Raw genomic sequence first — 18,386 nt, forward strand, 5'->3', positions numbered from 1 at the left:
AAGCTCGGGAAGATTTATTAGGTGAAATTCATGCACTCATTTTGTAGCTTTATTTCATAAAAGTGCGTGGCATATAGGCTTAAACTCATGCATTTTGCATGTTTGTTGGGATTTTTCATGAGGCTATTTGATTCACACACTTTTGTGATATTTCAGGGACTTTTGGAGGTAGGATCTTGGTTGAGGAGGTAAATAAGAGATGTGGACGAGATTTCGGGACTTGCTGAGCACCGATGATGAAGATATTGAAGAATTGAAGATTTTGGCAATGTAGGGATTTACACGGTCGTGTAAACTGTCGCCTTGAGTTTACACGGGCCATGTAAATGAAGATACTTGACCGTCGCACTTTTAAGGCTCATCTAATTTAAGTAGTGTTTTTTCTCAATTACACGGTTCGTGTAAACGGCATTGTTAATTTACATGGGTCGTGTTGACGTGGTCGTGGGTTTAAAAGTAGTTTTTCATCTTTCTTAAAAATGTGCAACCGGTTCCATTTTTTGTCCTATCGGTTTTCGGAGCTTTGGGGGAGATTTTCTGGAAGAATTTGGAGTCAATTAACACTTTGGAAACATTTGGATTTGGTTTGGATTTCATTTTGTAAGACTTTAACTTCATTTTCTAGATTTGTGTTTCAATTCTAGTCATGTGTGGCTAGAACCCTAGATTCTCCAACTATATGTCTTGACTATTGAATGTGATTTCAATCATATGACTTGGTGTTTGTTTCTAAATTCCATCTAGTGAATTTGATTTTGTTTCAGGTGAATGTTTGATTTAATTACGATTCTTATTGGCCATTTGAATTGGAATTCGGTCATTCAAGTTATCTAATTGCAAAATCTGTAATTATTTTGTGAGTTGGACTAAGTAAGAAGCACTAAACTGATTTCCAATGAATGAATTTAGTGTAAATCTTATTCACACACTCTTACATTCTCGAGCTTGTGCCATGTATTGGGTGTTGTTGGGAACATTCACATAAAGTTTAATGCAATCTTTCAACCAAATTCTAAGAGCTTGTTTAGATTAGATTTATAAGGCTAAGATTAATCAAAGAGTTTATTTTGGTTAATCAATGTGGTGAAGGGGAAATAGTAGAGCGTGTTAGCAATTCTGTAACATACACGTTTTGAAATCGTGTTTTAAGTAAATAATATTATGAAATATTAAGTGAAATTGAATGTTGAGTTCTAACAGATAGTTTTTACTAGAAATGAAGTAAAACTATGTTTAGAATCACTCATAAAATATTGGAAGTCTTATAAGATTCCAATTAGAAGCCAAATAGTGAAATTTAGCGAAAATATAAAATTTGGAATAAGTAAAATTTTATTATTGAAAGTTGTATATAATCTCGTTAGAAACATTTGGGCGAAAACCTCATCGAAATCTGAGTTATAACGAAGAAGTTATGACCAAACGAAGATCCGTGACAAATCCGGAAAATACTTTGTCGTGTAAAAATTTAGTTTTCGATAAACTAATTTTTTAGCCTTAGTAATCTAAATGAAAGTTGTAGAACTCGTAAAAATAATCAACTTTCATATAAAGACCGTTTGAATCTGACTTCGTATGAGGAAGTTATGATTTTTCGAAGTTTCAGCTTAGCAGTAGACAGCTAAAAACTCGAATTTTAGATCGAGTGATTTTTAGCCAACACAACCTAAACGAGAATTGAAGGTCTCGTCATTAGTAGTGCAATGGTAAAAAGCCTGACGAAAACGGACGTCGGATGAAGAAGTTATGAATTTTTAACGGATTTTCCTGTCCCGGTTTGTTAAAAATAATAATATTAAAATTAAAGTCAAGATTAGCCGACGAAGTCTAAAGGAAAGTTGTAGAGCATAATTTTAGCTTCGCATACATATAAAGAACGTCAAAAACGGAGCTCGTATGTGAATGTTATGGATTTTACAAGATTTGGCACATTTTTCGAGAAATTTCGCATGAATAGTGATTGCCACGTCACCCTCGCTCAGAGTTGGCCACGTGTCCGAAGCTGCTGCGTGGCAATGCCCGAGAAGCGACGCGTGTCGCACAGATGTCCGGAAGGCTACGTGATCCTCGCATGCCACACGTGATCCGACCCTCGTGTCATCCTCCCATTGGACCGAAGTTGGGTCCAATCCAAAGCTACCATCTGCGAGCCAGCTGTTCCGACCCTCGCACCCAAAGCCTCGCCCTGCTGCCACCTGGTCCGAGCCTCGCATACATGTGCCCTCTTCCCTTCGCTTCGGATCCGAACCTCGGCCCTATATATGGGGTGCGAACCCTCTCGGCTAACTTTAGAAATTTCACACTTTTTCACCATTTTTCAATACTTTTACTATCCCGACATTCCCCGAAGCCCCGATACTGATTCCAAAGCCCGAAACACGCCCCGAGACTCCCGAGAAGCCCGAAAAATTTATCTTTTCGGTTTTGAAGCTCTACCTTCGCAGAGCCCGGTTTTCAACGACGAAAGTCATATTTAGAGCCGAAGTGATTCCCAAATTAATATTTTAGCCCCCGGTTATTTCACGGTGAGTTCAATATATAGGAACAATTGTATGTTATGTGTTATATGTGCTACGTGCCTTTCGGTGTTATTATTCCGGGTTATTTTCCCGGGTTATTTTTATTTGCTATTTTTAATAGCAAAGAAATACCTTTGACCATGTGATCAGTGAAAGGACTTAGATTCACGTTGGTACTGGTATGTAGCCTCTGGCCATGTGGAACATGTCTCCGTAAGAGAATGAATTCTATTCTATGGTAGTGGCAGAAGGTTAGACAGGGTTATAAGCCTGAAATCTACCAAAATGTTAATCCGAAGTTGTATATCTTCTGTATCGTTTGGGCCAAAGCTTTATTGATGTATATCAAACATGGAAATTGTTATGTCTGATTGATTGTATATCTTTAAATCAAGTCAATGATTGATATGGAATGTTGATCACATGATTCACATATGCCCTTGTTGTTCCCTGTTTCTCTTTGCTTCAGCCATATTGAAGTATATATGTGGCATAACGTTATATTGTATCTATTATTGAACTCACTAAGCTTCACCGCTTACCCTCTCAATATTTAACAAATTTGCAGGAGATAAGCATCCAGTATAGTTATATACTTGTAGAAGATTTTTGAATAGTTTGAAACTATTGTATCGATAGAAGCTTATGAATAGTTTGAAACTATTGTATTTTGCACTCCTATATGTATAAAACTATAGAATCCTGGGAAGTTATGTAATATATAACACTTTAAAATAGTCGGTTTGTATCTAGTAGTTTGTAACCTCTTTATCAATGTAAAATATTGTTTTTATGAATATGCAAGTAGAATGTTTTGGAGTAACTATATTGTCGTGTATGAAAGTTTGGGTCTTTCATAAATACGAAAGTTAGGGTCTTTCAATTTCCAAGTACCAACATAGATAGAATGGAACAAATATAATTTCATCCCGAGAATCAGATTGCTAATTTGTCTTGCATATAGTTGGAGTACATACAAATCTTGAATTTATTTTATTTAATCAATTGTTTACTTACTACTTTAGTCTTTTGTTTTAGTTAGTGCATATAAACCCCCCACTTTTGTGACCACATTTGTACCTTACGCAAAAAGGTATAATCGTTTGTCTCGTGTCTTTGTGGATCGACCATGCTTACCTTGTATTACATTTTTAGTGCAATGTAACAGTGTTCTTGGAGTCATTTTGTACCTCTTGATTTGTTGGGTCTGACACGCCTAACATGCGGCCATTGGATCCTGGGTCCAATCAAACTCAAGTGGTTTCATGTTTTTGAACTCCCAGTAACACAACTAATCACCCCTACGGTCTCGCAGCATCATCAGTTGTAGTGGCTGTGGCAGCATCAACCTCAGTGAAGGTAGCATAGCGCTCATTAAAAGTCTCAATCAGGGTGGTATTTATAGACCCAAACATCTCTAGAATGGCCCCTCTGATTGTTGCAGCCACCTCGGTAACAACAATCCTGCAGATCTCATCATCACTAGCACTCAACCTCTCGGGGTATCTGGAACCTGAACCTTGGGTAACCACCATAATGAAACACACAAGAAATCCATCAAAAATCAGGATAAAGCGCATACACAAACACACACACACACACACAGACACTCCTACAAGTTCCTTATTTCCTTAATATTCCTTCTTAAGCCATGTACGGATCCGGTGCTTTCAGTAGTACAGGCGTAATAATACCTTCCACACAAACCTGTATTTTTCTCAAGTCGTCCTCTCAAGAGTCTAAGTCACAAGAAATCTATTTCCAAGATCGGCTATACACTTGCCATGTTGGTTGCTTAGAACCTCGGCTAAGCATCTAGACACTAACTCTAGACTGCCCCCTAGCAGTACTCCATCTCACAAGACCACCATTGTCCTCGCCACTTGCTTCGCGCATGCCAATTGTACACAATACAAGACTCGATGAACATTTGAATAAATGATTTTACCTCAAATCTACAACCAAACAAGGAACATGAAGAAAAGCTAAATCAGGCATTCTAAGGCTTTCAAATCCTAACTATGTACAATTACATAGCATACACCAAGCTAATAGCAATGGAAGATTCAATCCCATAAGAACGAACGCCTAGGATAAAGGCATAACAAATTAGGAAATACTATCACACCATTTCTGCAAGATCCTTAACCAACCACTAACTGACATGCAATTCTATCAGCTCATAAAATATTCGCGCTACACTACTCATAGTATAAATTGAGGTATTTTAGGAAACTACCGCTCGGGCTCTAGTTGATTGTATACACTGCTTCACTGGGTTTTTCTACTGCAAAAATCTTCGTTTCTTTGAAAAGTATTAATAAAAATTTTTAGATCCTTAGTTTGACTTTGAAGTTACCCCAGAGTTCATCCAAATCCCTCAAACTAGGGAATTGATACCAAATTGTAAAACCTCAAATTTTAAACCAAAATTTTTATTTTTAAGTTATCAAAATATTGTTCATGAACCAAGTCATCCAAAAGCATATGTGTCAAATACAAATTTTCATCATAAAATATCAGAGTGTCACAGACTGCCCAGTAGGGGAGACTTACCTGATACTGATGGCAGATGAAACACACACCCGAATTGCCTGAACTAGACTGCACCTAATAATACAACAACTAACCCTAATTAATAATCAAGTTCCTCAAGTCAACTCACCAGTCCAATCCCCACACTAAGCCTCTTAGGGGCAAAAAGACCATGTTGCCCTTCCCATGGTCCAAAACCATAAATGTTGAAAAAAGGTCAAAAGTCAACAAAATTCAACTGCTCAGCGTGTACATTGGGCGCACTCTCCTTCTACGCAAGGCATACTCGATAATTAGGCGGGATCGGGTTCTCACCTTGCTACGATAGGTGTAGCCATTACTATGCGGGGCGTACTCCAACTGACCCCAAATACCACTCCAAAATGGTCTTAATCATTAAGACATGCATCCAAACACAGAACTGGCCTTCATAGAATGCTTTAGTCCATAAAGTCTAAAAATTTAAGCCTTTGCATGGCTGTAAAGGGATTAAACATTAAAACTCTAACTTAACCCATACTCTACACAACTAAACTCTTGCATGGCTAGATAGGGACCATCAAGCACCCATTTTTATGAATCTACAAGGCCTAAAATGCATGTAAGGACAGCTAATACAATTCGGAGTACTCCATACTCATAAAGCTCCAATCTTTGGTACAAAATATCATAAAACTCATTCATGGAGATCAAAAAGGAAACACATCAAGGTACAAACTTTATACCTTTAGAAGATGCACAATGTGAAGTAGTCTCTGGATCTACAAGCTTGCAAGCAACACCTCCTTCTTCACTAGCCTCCTTCTTCAACAAATGAGCACCAAAAACACTAATTAGCTCCAAACTCTCACACACAAAGCTTAGACACGAGTTTACGGTTTATGAGGGAAGCGTGGCTGATAAGAATGTCCAAGGGAGGCATAAGGTGGATTAAATACGGAGCAAACACTTAAAATTAGGGTTTATAGGCTAGGCTAGTACGCCGGACGTACTACAGGTACGGCTAATGTGCTAGCATGGCTTCCGCGATGCGGGTTCTCAAAAGTACCATGCGCATACCTCACGTATGCCCATCATACGGGCTGAATTACGATTCCTTAAACAATAAGGGACCAAATATGCAAACTTAAAATAGGTAAAAGGCTAAAATGAAATTACTTGAAAACGGATGTTACAGCCAAAAAAACGAAGTGGTGGAAAAAAACCCGCCAAATGAGGGTCTGACATGTGGCAATGTGAAAGAGAGAAAAGAGGAAGAGGGGGGGGGGGATTCACACACTGGATGGGGTTTTTTTATTTCCTTCTTTCCTTTTACCCATTTAACCTCCAAACAATTAATGTTTGCCAAAAAAATGTCAAATATTGCACATAATTATAGAAACATCATATCATCATGTGATATATTGTCGATTAATAAAATCAAATCTGAACTTTTTATTTTTTCAATCATGCATCAAATATTTGTCATCGCAGTCCTCATTTATTTTTGAGTCATCACTGAATCCAACTTATATATATATATATATATATATATATATATATATATATATATATATATATATATATATATATATATATATATATATATAGGGTAAGGTTCAATAGAGAACCATTATTAACAAGGAACCAATCGTTAGCGTCGATATTTAAAGCGAACAACGATCAAGAGAATAGATGTACACTTGTACATTGGACGCACACACACCAAATTATACTATAAAACCCAACTTTTTACCAAAAACCCACTTCTTTTTTCGTTTTAATATTTTTTCTAGTCACTTTTTTATCGAAAAAATGTAATATACTGTTATTGTCTGATTCTAGTAGGGGAGAATTGTAACATCCTAAGTCCAGGTATACCTTGTAACCCTTGGTCTTTTGAGTACTTGTCCCTTTTTTTCCCTTTTTGAGAAAAGGTGGTGAATGAGTACGTTTATTTTTATAAAAAACAAAACCAATTATACCAAAAATCTCAACATTTTGTCTTCTATTAATACACATCATCAATGATTAAAAACCTCGATTAGTTCAAATTCACATTGTGAATCTAAACTGTAAGTATTTCAATTTTAACATTCTCAATGTGAATCTGACTTACTATTATTCACATTGTGAATCTGCTCAACTTCAGAATGTGAATCTAGGCAGATTCAAATGTGAATATGAGCAATGTGAATCTGTACCGAAATTTCATTTTTTTTTTCCATCAATATGAATCTACGTTTAAAGAGTACAAAAAGATGAATTTTGATATATTTATTAAATTTTTTTCGATAAAAATAGGTCTTAGTTTTTTAAAAAAACAGAGAAATGAAGTGGGTTTTTTTAAAAAGAAAATTCATTTTTTGTATATCAATTTGGATCTCTGTGGAAAGAGGATGAAAAATCATATGAACAATGGTATATTCGGGTTTTTTTTCAATTAAAAACATGTCCTAAAAAAGTTAACGTAAATAAAGAAAGTGAGTCTTGTTATAATATGATGTATGTACGTCCATTGTAAAAGTCTACAATCCTTTCTTTTGCCGTTGATCACTTTAAATTACACGCTTTAGATTGGTTCCATGTTTCATTGATTAATAATGATTCTCTATTGAACCTATTGGTTCATTGGTTTCTTAATTAATGTAACACTTGAAATGGGTATGTTTCCTTTTACCCCTTCATAATTAAAATGTTTCATTTTGTTCCTTAGGGTTAGTACACGGGGTGTACCACAGGGTACGCTTAGCGTACTAGCTGAGAAGCTAGTATACAAGGTGTACCACATGTTAAACTTAGCATACTAATAAAGATGTTGATCGTAGGTTCGAGCCTCATACGCTCGGCGTACGAGGGGTTTAATGAAACCCTAACTTTGGGGTGTTGCACCCTATATATTCACCTAAAGTCCCAAGATCTGATCTATTTATTAGCCTCCATTGTCCTAAAATCCTAATCTCTAACCCTAATATCATTTTTGAGTGTTCTTGAGCCTTGGTCTTGATTTTGGTGGTTTGTGCTCCTTGAAGTGATAGAAGAAGAAGATGGAAGACTTATTCATTAGAGGGAAGATTAGAGATCCAGATTTAGCTCTATCCTTTGGTGACTTTTAAGGTATAAAGTTCATACCTTGTCTACTCTTTGCTTTGACCTAATCTTTAGCTTGTTATGGTCCCTTTTGGTTAGTCTTGATGAGTTAAGACAATTTTAGAAGCTAAATCTTGTAGATCTGGATGTTTGGAGAGTTCCTTAAGCTTAAAGGTGCAAACTTTATGGTGTTTAAGGTCTCATGCATGTATTAAGTCATTTATTAAGCTCTTTTGAGCTCTAGAGCCTCATTAAGCTATGCATGCACGTAAAGTTGGCAACTTTACGTGATAAACCATCTTAAGGAAGTAAGACCTGAGTTTGGGTTGAAGTCTTAATCAGTTAAGAGCTGGAAAATGGAAGTTACCCAAATAGGGGAGTACACTAGGCGTACAAGCAGGTATGCTTAGTGTACAATCCCTAAAGCGAGAACGCTATGCGTACGAGCTGAGTACACCCAACGTACTCAGCAGGTTGGGCTTCAGACTCTTAGGATTTCGGTTTAGGCCATTTTTAGGCTTAGATGTTTAGGGCCTTGTAGGCTCATCAGGTTTTTGGGCTAATGCTTATTTTGAGTTCGCTTGGTAAAGGCCCACAAAGGGATTTGGGCCCAATTTGGAAAATTAGGCCATGATTGGGCCTTAGGTGATTACTTTTGGAATTGGGTCTTTTGGATGGTAAGTTTGGGCCTTAGTCTTAGACCAAGCTAGGTAAGGGGTAAAATGGTCCTTTACCCTAATTTAGACTAATGATTATGGATGGGAATCTAATTATTAATTGGATGTTATTGGTATTGATAGCTTGGGAATTTTTCAGGCCAGTAGCCAAAGATTTATCAGAGTGATTTAGCAGTTCAAAGGCACCAATGCCCACCCCATGAGTTTGTTATGTTAGCATACTATATGTCTACGTAACTTTTGCATGTGCTATGTACTCATGTGCTTACGGACCGTGGACCGATGACCATTTTGTATGCTATGTATCTTCGTGATTATTGCATGTGTTATATGTTTATATGTTTATATGTTTATATGTATGTCAGACGGGGCCCGATGACTGACAGATTTGTATACCGAGCGGGGCTAATTAATGTTTATTTATGTATGTATGGTATGTGGTGTTTGGGGAACTCATCAAGCTTTGTGCTTACGGTTTTTAGCTTATGTTTCAGGTACTTCTAGTCCCAAAGGGAAGAGCTCGAGATGATTGTAGAGCACACACCACTCGATTCTATATTTTGTGATTTACTCTGATATTGATGATGTATCGATACATTTTGATAACTTTGGTTTTATGACAATGATATGGTTTGATGTTTTATTAATCTAAAAATAAAAAAAAATATATGATCTTATTTTTGGGACGTTACATTAATAATGGTTCTCTATTCAACTTTTCTATATATATATATATATATATATATATATATATATATATATATATATATATATATATATATATATATGTTTGTGTGTGTGTGTGTGTGGAAAAGTTCAATAGAGAACCATTAATAATCAAGGAACCAAGGAACCAATTCAAAGTGTTGGAATTTAAAGTGATCAACGACAAAATGAAGGGTTGTAGACTCTTACAATTGACGCACATGCACCGGATTATAACAAAACTCACTTTCATTTTTCGTTTATTTTTTTAGGTCATGTTTTTTATCGAAAAAAAACCGAATATACCATTGTTCATGACTTTTTGTCATCTTTCCGTAGATCAATATTAATATATGAAAAATGATTATTTTTTTCAATAAACCCCTCTTCATTTCTTCTTTTTTTTTTTTGAAAAGTTAAGGCGTATTTTTTATCAAAAAAATTTAATAAATATATCAAAATTCAGATTTTTTGATACTCTTTAAATATAGATTCATATTGATGTAAAAAACGAAATTTCAGTATTGATTCACATTGTGAATCTGACCAAATTCACATTGTGAATAATATTAAGTGAAATTCATATTGTGAAAATTAAAATTGAAATATTTACAGTTCAGATTGACACTGTGAATACGAACTGATCGAGGTTTCTTTTTTTAATAGATGTTGATATGAATTAATAGAGGACAAAAAATTGAAAATTTTCGTATAATTATTATTTTTTTATAAAAATAAACTTAAATATTGAAAAAAATAACAAAACAAAGTGAGTTTTTTTTCGAAAAAAAAAATTTGTTTTTTATATATCAACATGAATTTCTATGAAAAGAGGACGAAAAATCATGAAAAACGGTATATTCGGTTTTTTTCCGATAAAATATGTGGCTTAAAAAAATTAAACGAAAAAAGAGGTGTTTTGTTTGGTAAAGAGGTGGTTTATGGTGTACACCGGTGTATGTGCGTCCAATATACAAGTGTACATCAATTTCCTTGGGCGTTGATCGCTTTAAATTTTGATGCTAACGACTGGTTCCTTAATTCACTATTAATAATAATTTTCTATTGAACCTCACCCAATATGTATGTATATATATATATATATATATATATATATATATATATATATATATATATATATATATATATATATATATATATATATCATACTATCATACTATACTTATAAAGAAGACAATTTTTCTTTCACCACAATCATTTGAAACTTCAATTTCTTTTCATATTTCTTTATAATAATGATTTTATAATATCTATTTAAACCTACATAACTTTTCACTAGCATCTAATTAACAACTACCACTCAATAGTTTTTTTTAACTTATAATACTTAATGGGTCATATGACACTAACTGATTAAAATTGATATTGTGAGAACAAATTGATCTGATGCACAAGGACGAGGTTTGAAAAACTCAAACCTTGAGTTAATACTTAAGATCAATGTCTGTTTGCTAATGAATGTTCCAGTCAAGTCTGGATAGACCAGTCAAGTGTGAGTTAATCTATTTAACAAATATTCAAGCCCTAAATGAAGAAAGAGAATTAAGATCAAAGTAAAGTTAATAAATCAAGAACAAAGAGAATGTTGTAAAGAACAAGAGAGTGAAGTAAATGAAGTATTGCTAAGAAGTTTTTGAACAATCCATCACTTAGACTTGCATTAAGAGCTCCTATAAATATGAGAGGATGATACATGGTACAAACTGAGATACATACATAGGACCGGATAAAAAAAGATATTTTTGACATTCTAATTGTCCAAGTTGACAACCAGACTAAGTCCTATGAAATTTCTAATCATGCTAAGTGATAAAACTAATTAACGCACAATGAAAAAGGTACTGATTCAGAAACACAAACATTTCGGACCTAACATTCATTTTGGAATGCCTTCTACTCATCTGCTCCAGACTGGGCTTGACTTCCAGACTCCAACTAATTCCGCACCAACTTATCACTTTGGAATCTTGACTGACTTTGGATCTTCAATAGGATTGAGATTGCTAGAGGTTCACTTTCAGGTTCTAACAATCTCCCCCTAAATGAACTTAGCAATCTGGTCTGTTTCAACTTGATTCTTCCTTGATGAAGGTGTAAGCACAATAAAACTAATCTCTGACTTCGATATACCATTTCAATTCTCTTATAAACTTTTCTTTGACAGGCTCAGGCGCTTCGGACCTGGATGCTCGACTAATGAACTTATTAAGGGCTCTTATCAGAACTAGGTGTTTATCAAGGACTCGGATCATCAATGAGACCTTCTGCTAGCAGTTCGACTTATGGCAACACTTATTCAATTTTTCTAATAGATGAAGGTTCCCCACTTTGACAGGCTCATACAATCTGGTCTGTTTATCAAGGACTTTCAAAGATAGGCTTTTTGCCCTTATCTTTATTCAACGTTGCAAGCACTTGCTTCATGTTTTCATCAACAATATGTTCCGGAGCGAGCGTCAGAAGAGGTTCTTCTGGAATGTCATCAGGAGTCCGAAGTGGGGAACCTTCATCTATTGGAGCAATTTTACGAGCCGGAATTGCTGGTAACATTGAAGGAGTGGCTCGGAAGGCTTGAGTGGTGAGAAAGGTTTTTACCTTAGCCATTTTAATTCCCCTTTGAAGAACATCAGGTAAAGAGGATGGCCAAGAAACTGCAGACCAGATCCTATTTTCTTCTTCGGTCATCACTCTTGGGAAAATCTTCCTTGGAGCTTCAATACCAATAACTCCATTGGTAACATACTCCTCTTCTTCTTCATCAGTTTCGTCATTATCATCATTGTTCCCTAGAAGTCCGGAAAGAACTTGGACTTCATTATCGGAATTGACATCTTCATCTCAGAGTGTAAACTCCAAGGCAGGTTTCCATGCAATGCTTTGACCTTCTCCCCCCTATTTCATCGGTGTCCTTGGAAACCGGTGCAAGCATCAACGATTCCTTCAAATCAGAAAACTTATCAAACACCTTTTGAAGACCTGTGTTGATTTGAAGGGTGAGAGCATCATAGGCTTCAACAGTAGGCGCTAGAGATGCGAGATGATCAAATAAGTGTCCAAGGGTGGCAAGAAGTTCATCAAACTTGCGATTCGGAACATCAACAATGTTCCAATTGGATCGGAGCAATTTGATGAGGATTTGTTGTATAACCAGGTTCATCTCATCCTTCTTCTTAATCTCCTACTCTAGCCTCTGAATTTTCTTCTCATGATGGATATGGGTCTGCTTGATGAGTTCATTGGTAGCAGTAACCAAGTCGTCATGGACTTTGAGCATCTGGGTGATTGTATCGAGATAGTGTTCAACAGAGGCATCATATTTCGTTTCAACTTCTTCGATTGAATGTTTAAGACGGAGTGAGATCAGTCGATCTAGTTGGGCTACTTGTTTAGCTACGGAAGGTCCGAACTTACTTGATAAGGACTGGAGAATTGCATCTAGTTTAGAGTCCAGTCCGGAAACCTTTTCTTCAATCTTGGAGTTGAGTCCGGAGATAGAGACTTCGATTGTTTCCACCTTCTTCATGGTTCTGAACACATTTTCCTGAATTTCCAAGAGAGCAAATGGATCGATATGTTTGCCGGCTGAGGATCTGGTAGAGTCACTGGAGTGATTGTGGTCCGGATTATTAGGGTGAACAGAAGTACCAGGATTGGTTGCGGCATCATCACGGAGTTTGCGAGATGAATCGTTTCCGGAGTTGAAGATGAGGATCCGAAATCAAACGCTGATTTGGAAGAGGAAACTTTATACTAAAACTTGTGGGAGGGCAGGATCAAAGTGGTGGCAATTGTTGCTCCTTCTTCATCAAACATAACTTCCTCCGAATGCTCTTCGTCCGGATCAGTTTCTTGAAGGTTATGGTTAGGAGATGATGGAGTTTCTCCTGTGGTGAGCTCTTGGTCTGCTTCATCATCAGTGGGGCTAACAAAAGGTTGATTGCTTTGGAGAGCTATGTTTTGCATCGAGATCAGTGTAGCTTCAACTTGAGACCTTGTAAGTTCGGAATGCCTCGACATAGCCCTGTCAACAAAATCATCCCATACAAGATCGTTAACCCTTGGTCATCCTGTACACCTTCTGGGTATCAGACCAGTTGTGGCATCCGAAGTTGGAGGGACTACTTCGGCTTCAGAATGCTTGGGGTCCGGAACAGGGTTCTGGAGTGTGTGCGTGACGAAGAAGATGGGATATCAAAAGTGACTCGTGGGTTTGTAGCAGGGGAGGCAAGGAACTTTTTTCAACACCAACATCACCTTGTTGGGAAGGTATGGGTGGTTTATTAGCAGACTCCTCGTGAGTGTGTGCAACTGGTTTTGAAACATCGAGGGGTACCTCGGATGAGTGGGCAGGTGGGGTGTTCGGACGACCAGAGTCAGCTGGAATGTCATGAGCTCCTTCTTGTTGAGAGGAAGATCTGAATTTGGTTCTCTTTTTCGGCTTTGACTTGGTGGGAGAAGGTTTCTGTTTTGTAGACTTCTTTGTCTTCTTGGGTCCGGATTATGTTGGCTTGGCCACTTCCGGAGTGGGATCAATGGGGACATGGGTAGACTATGTTGGGATGTACATAGTCGAAGTCTCCAAATGTTTCTTCAAATGAATAGATTCGGAAGGGATAAGGTTCAACATATGTTGAGGCATTCTTCAGACAGGACCAAAGGAAGATTGGTCCGGAATTCTATAACTTTTAACTACTTTAAAGGAAAGATATACCTCCTGTGGAATCGTGGAAATAGGAATGGGTTCGGACCTTTCCCGGTAGAGTTGCTGAATCATCAAAGCCCAAAACCTAGGGCTTGAAATCTCGTTGTTTTTTCTCTTGATGGCAAACTTGCGGAAGTCTTGCCATAGCACCTCCGGAAGATCGACGACATTGTTGCGTCCAGAGTATATGTTGTAGACTACGTACAGCCAGTATTTGCTCAGGGTGTCTGTGCCACCATGCTTTCCGTACAACCCACGAATGATGAAGTGCATCAGTACAGTCCATAGTTCGGAAACGGTTGATTGCTTGAAATTATTGGCTTTGTAATCCTAGTTGTACCCAATGTGGTTCAAGAAAAGTTGAAATTCTTCTGCAGTGGGTTCTTGTACCTTGAAACCCTTGAGGTTTTCTTTTACACCAATAACCCTAAGAAATGTTGATTTGTGAATGGGCACAATCCTATCGCCTGTGATCTTGGTTTCCAACACATTGTTATCGATTTTCACTCGGGTGAATGCTATGTGAAGAGGACAAAGTGGAAGTGGAGGTTCAGGGACTTTGGTTAGAGGAATGGAGATGGGATGGTTCACCATAAATTCGATTGTAACTCTGATGGATTCATCATAATCCATAGGATTTAGTGAGAACAGTTGGGTTGTATCCCTGAGAAAGGGTTCAGGCAAGGTAGAGGATGAAGATCCCTTGGGTGATTTCTTCTTGGCAATCGATTTCTTGGGAGTTGAATCAGTTTGAGTGAGTTTCTGTGAAGATGTTTGGGACGCCATTGTTGAAGGTTTTTGAAAGCTTAAAGAACACAAAGATCACAGAGAAGAAGACTTTGGGAATTTGTGAGAGTATTGAGCGCGTAAAGAGGTAAATGGGGGTTTAAGAAGGTTTATATAGGTGATGGAAACGGTTTGGGTCATGTATGGTAATGATTAGGGTCCGAAATAGTGATGGGTCGCATTTGATGTTTATCCGTTAATAGGGTGGAATAAGCTAGAGACGGTGGAAGGTTGGGTTTGAGAATAGCCTAAAACGGAAACTATGAACGGCGATGTGATCGGTGCGTATGAGAATGTGTAATCGAGGTGCAACTTTCTAGGAAGATTGGATAAGGATCCTCAAAGGAAACCATTATAAAAACGTTTCACATGATAAACCTTTAGACTTCTGACTGTTTTATTCCAAAACAAAGGCGTTTCGGAAAAAAATTCTTCAAAAGAGAAGTCCGTAGTGAAAACTTTTGATTTGTTCCGGAATGAAGCATGTGAGCTAAAAGTGATCCAGAGTAAAGTTTGAAAATTCCGGAGTCCAAAGTTGAAGTAAAGTTCCAAAGCCAAATCTTTGAGAAAAATCCAGAGAAAAAATTTCAGAAATTCCAGAGTCAAATATGAGAACGTGTTTGGAGAAGTGATTTAGAAAAGAAGTTCCGAAACAGATTTTAAAATCTTTTCGGAGTGAAATTTTGAAAATATTCCGGAGTGAAAATAAATTGCATTCCGGAGTAAAAACAATAGTTAAATACCTTTCAGGATTTGAATTCCGGGATGACATTATGAAGTATATTCCGAGACAAAATTGTGACCAATTTAACTATATTGGTCCTTGGACTTCATAAAGCTTAGAGACTGTACAACTTAACACTAACATGGGAGGTTAGATTAAAAGACACATAAAATGATCCTGATTCTTCCGAGAGATAATGATTCGCAAGAGTAAAAAGATTTTGTTTCGGAATAAACTTATACTTTTTGATGTTGCCATCAAAGAGTGCATTTCTCTTGAAAGAATTGAGGATCAGGCATCATCATACCCATTTTGTTCAGAAAACCATTGAATTTGGGTTTTGTCTAATCCTAGTAAAGACATCAGAAATTTCATCATCAGATAAAACAAAAATAAGTTCAGTATTGCCATTTAAAACATGATCTTTTATGAAATGGTACCGTATGTCAATGTGCTTTGTCATTGAGTGTTGAATTGGATTATGAAAAATCGCAATGGCACTTTGAGAATCACAATAGATAGGAATGAGTTGAAAGCAGTAACCATAATCCAAAAGAGCAGATTTCATCCATAGAACTTGAGAGGTACAGCTGGTAGCAGCAATGTATTCTGCTTCGGCTGTAGAGAGTGAAATGCAGTTCTATTTCTTGGATGACCAACAAACCAATCGACCACATAAAAATTGGCATCCGCCTGATGTGATTTTCCAATCCAATTGTAGACGACCATAGTTTGAATATGAATATGCTTGAAGTAGGAAGCTTTCATTGGTTGGGTACCAGATTCTGAGGTTCTTAGTACCTTTAAGGTATCTGAAAATTTGCTTAACAGCCAAAAGATGAGACATCTTTGGATTGACTTGAAATCTGGCACAAAAACACGTTGCAAACATGATGTCCGTACGACTTGTTGTGTGATAAAGCAGGGATCCAATCATTCCTCGGTACTTCTTTTCATCAACAGCTACACCAGATGGGTCCGAAAAGATTTTATGTCCGAAGCCCATGGGTACCTTGGCTGAGGCACAAGTGTCCATTGAGTACTTTTTGACAAGTTCAGAAATATACTTATCTTGATGAATAAAGATTCCTCGATTGGTCTGTTTCACTTGGAGACCAAGGAAGAAACTCAATACACGATTCATGCTCATTTTGAAACGATTGACCATCAATTTTGCAAAGTCATTTACCATAGATGAATTCGTAGACCCAAAAATGATATCATCAACGTATATTTGGATAAGCATGAGATGCTTTCCATTTGATATTCGGAACAGGGTGGGGTCAAGAATACCACGTTGAAAACCTGAACGCTTGAGAAAGTTTGTGAGGGTCTCGTACCATGCACGAGGAGTTTGCTTAAGGCCATAAACAGCTTTCTGGAGCTTGTAATAATAATTTGGAAATGAGAGATTAACAAAATCGGGAGGCAATTGAAGATACACTTCAGTATCAAGTTCACAATTAAGAAAAGCACTCTTAATGTCCATTTGGTAAACTTTGAAGCCTTTGTGAGCAACATAAGTAAGAAAGATTTTGATAGCTTGAAGACGTGTAATAGGAGCAAAGGTCTCATCATAGTCAAGGCCTTCGATCTGCTGAATCCTTTGGCAACTAATCTTGCTTTGTTTCGAATGATAACTCCAGTGTCGTCAAGTTTGTTTTGGAATACCCATTTGTACCAACAATAGGGTGATCCGGAGGAGGAGGAATGAGAGTCCACACTTCATTTCTATCAAATTCTGCCAATTCTTCTTGCATGGCTGTAATCCAATCAGCATGTTCTAATGCTTCCTTGACGGATTTGGGTTCTACCATAGAGATAAATGCCGAAAAATGACATTCATTTTGAACACTTGTGGCAGAGCGAGTTTGAACACCAGCATTAGGGTTTCCAACAACTTGGTTTGGAGGGTGATCTCGAGTCTAGATGTGAAGTCTTGATAGTTCTTGAGCAGCAGAAGATTCAACATCGATGATAGGGTTGTGTTGCTCCCCCTGATTGGTTTGAACTTGTGGGTGATGCTCCCCCTGAACTTCGGAACCGAACATGTTGGCATCATCTTTAGGTGGGAATTCAAAGAAGTTTGCATCATCATCAATGTTGATGGGATTGGAATCATCAAAATCAGCAGGTGCATCTTCAAATCCATCCACATTTGATTCAAGGGAAGAGTGACCATTCTCCCCCTCAACCTGACAAGTTTGAAACGGTTCAGAATCAAATGGAGGAAGACTTGGGATTAGACCAGACATTGTTTAAGAGGCCGAAGCTTCGGACATGATTGATCTTGTTCGAGATTCCGAATCAAGAGCCAGTTTTGAGGGTCCGAACAATGTCTCAAAGTCAACTTCAAGAATTGTTTGTTGGGTTGGACAACCTGGTGTGGGAGCATCAGACTCCATAACGTGAGTTGTAACACGGGTTAGGCCAGCATTCCGAACAAAATTTTCATCAAACGTAACATCAAAGCTTTCTTTTAGAACACGAGTTCTCCGATTAAGAGCTCTGTAAGCCTTTAATTTGGAAGAGTATCCAAGGAAGATGGCTTCATCAGCTTTAGGTTGGAACTTGGTAAGCTGATTATGGTTATTCTTGATGAAGCATCTACATCTGAAAACGTGAAGAAACGAGATAATTGGTTTCTG

The sequence above is a fragment of the Lactuca serriola genome, chromosome 4, assembly GCF_051521515.1.
Source record: "Lactuca serriola cultivar US96UC23 chromosome 4, Lser_US96UC23_V15, whole genome shotgun sequence".
Classification (NCBI taxonomy): domain Eukaryota; kingdom Viridiplantae; phylum Streptophyta; class Magnoliopsida; order Asterales; family Asteraceae; genus Lactuca; species Lactuca serriola.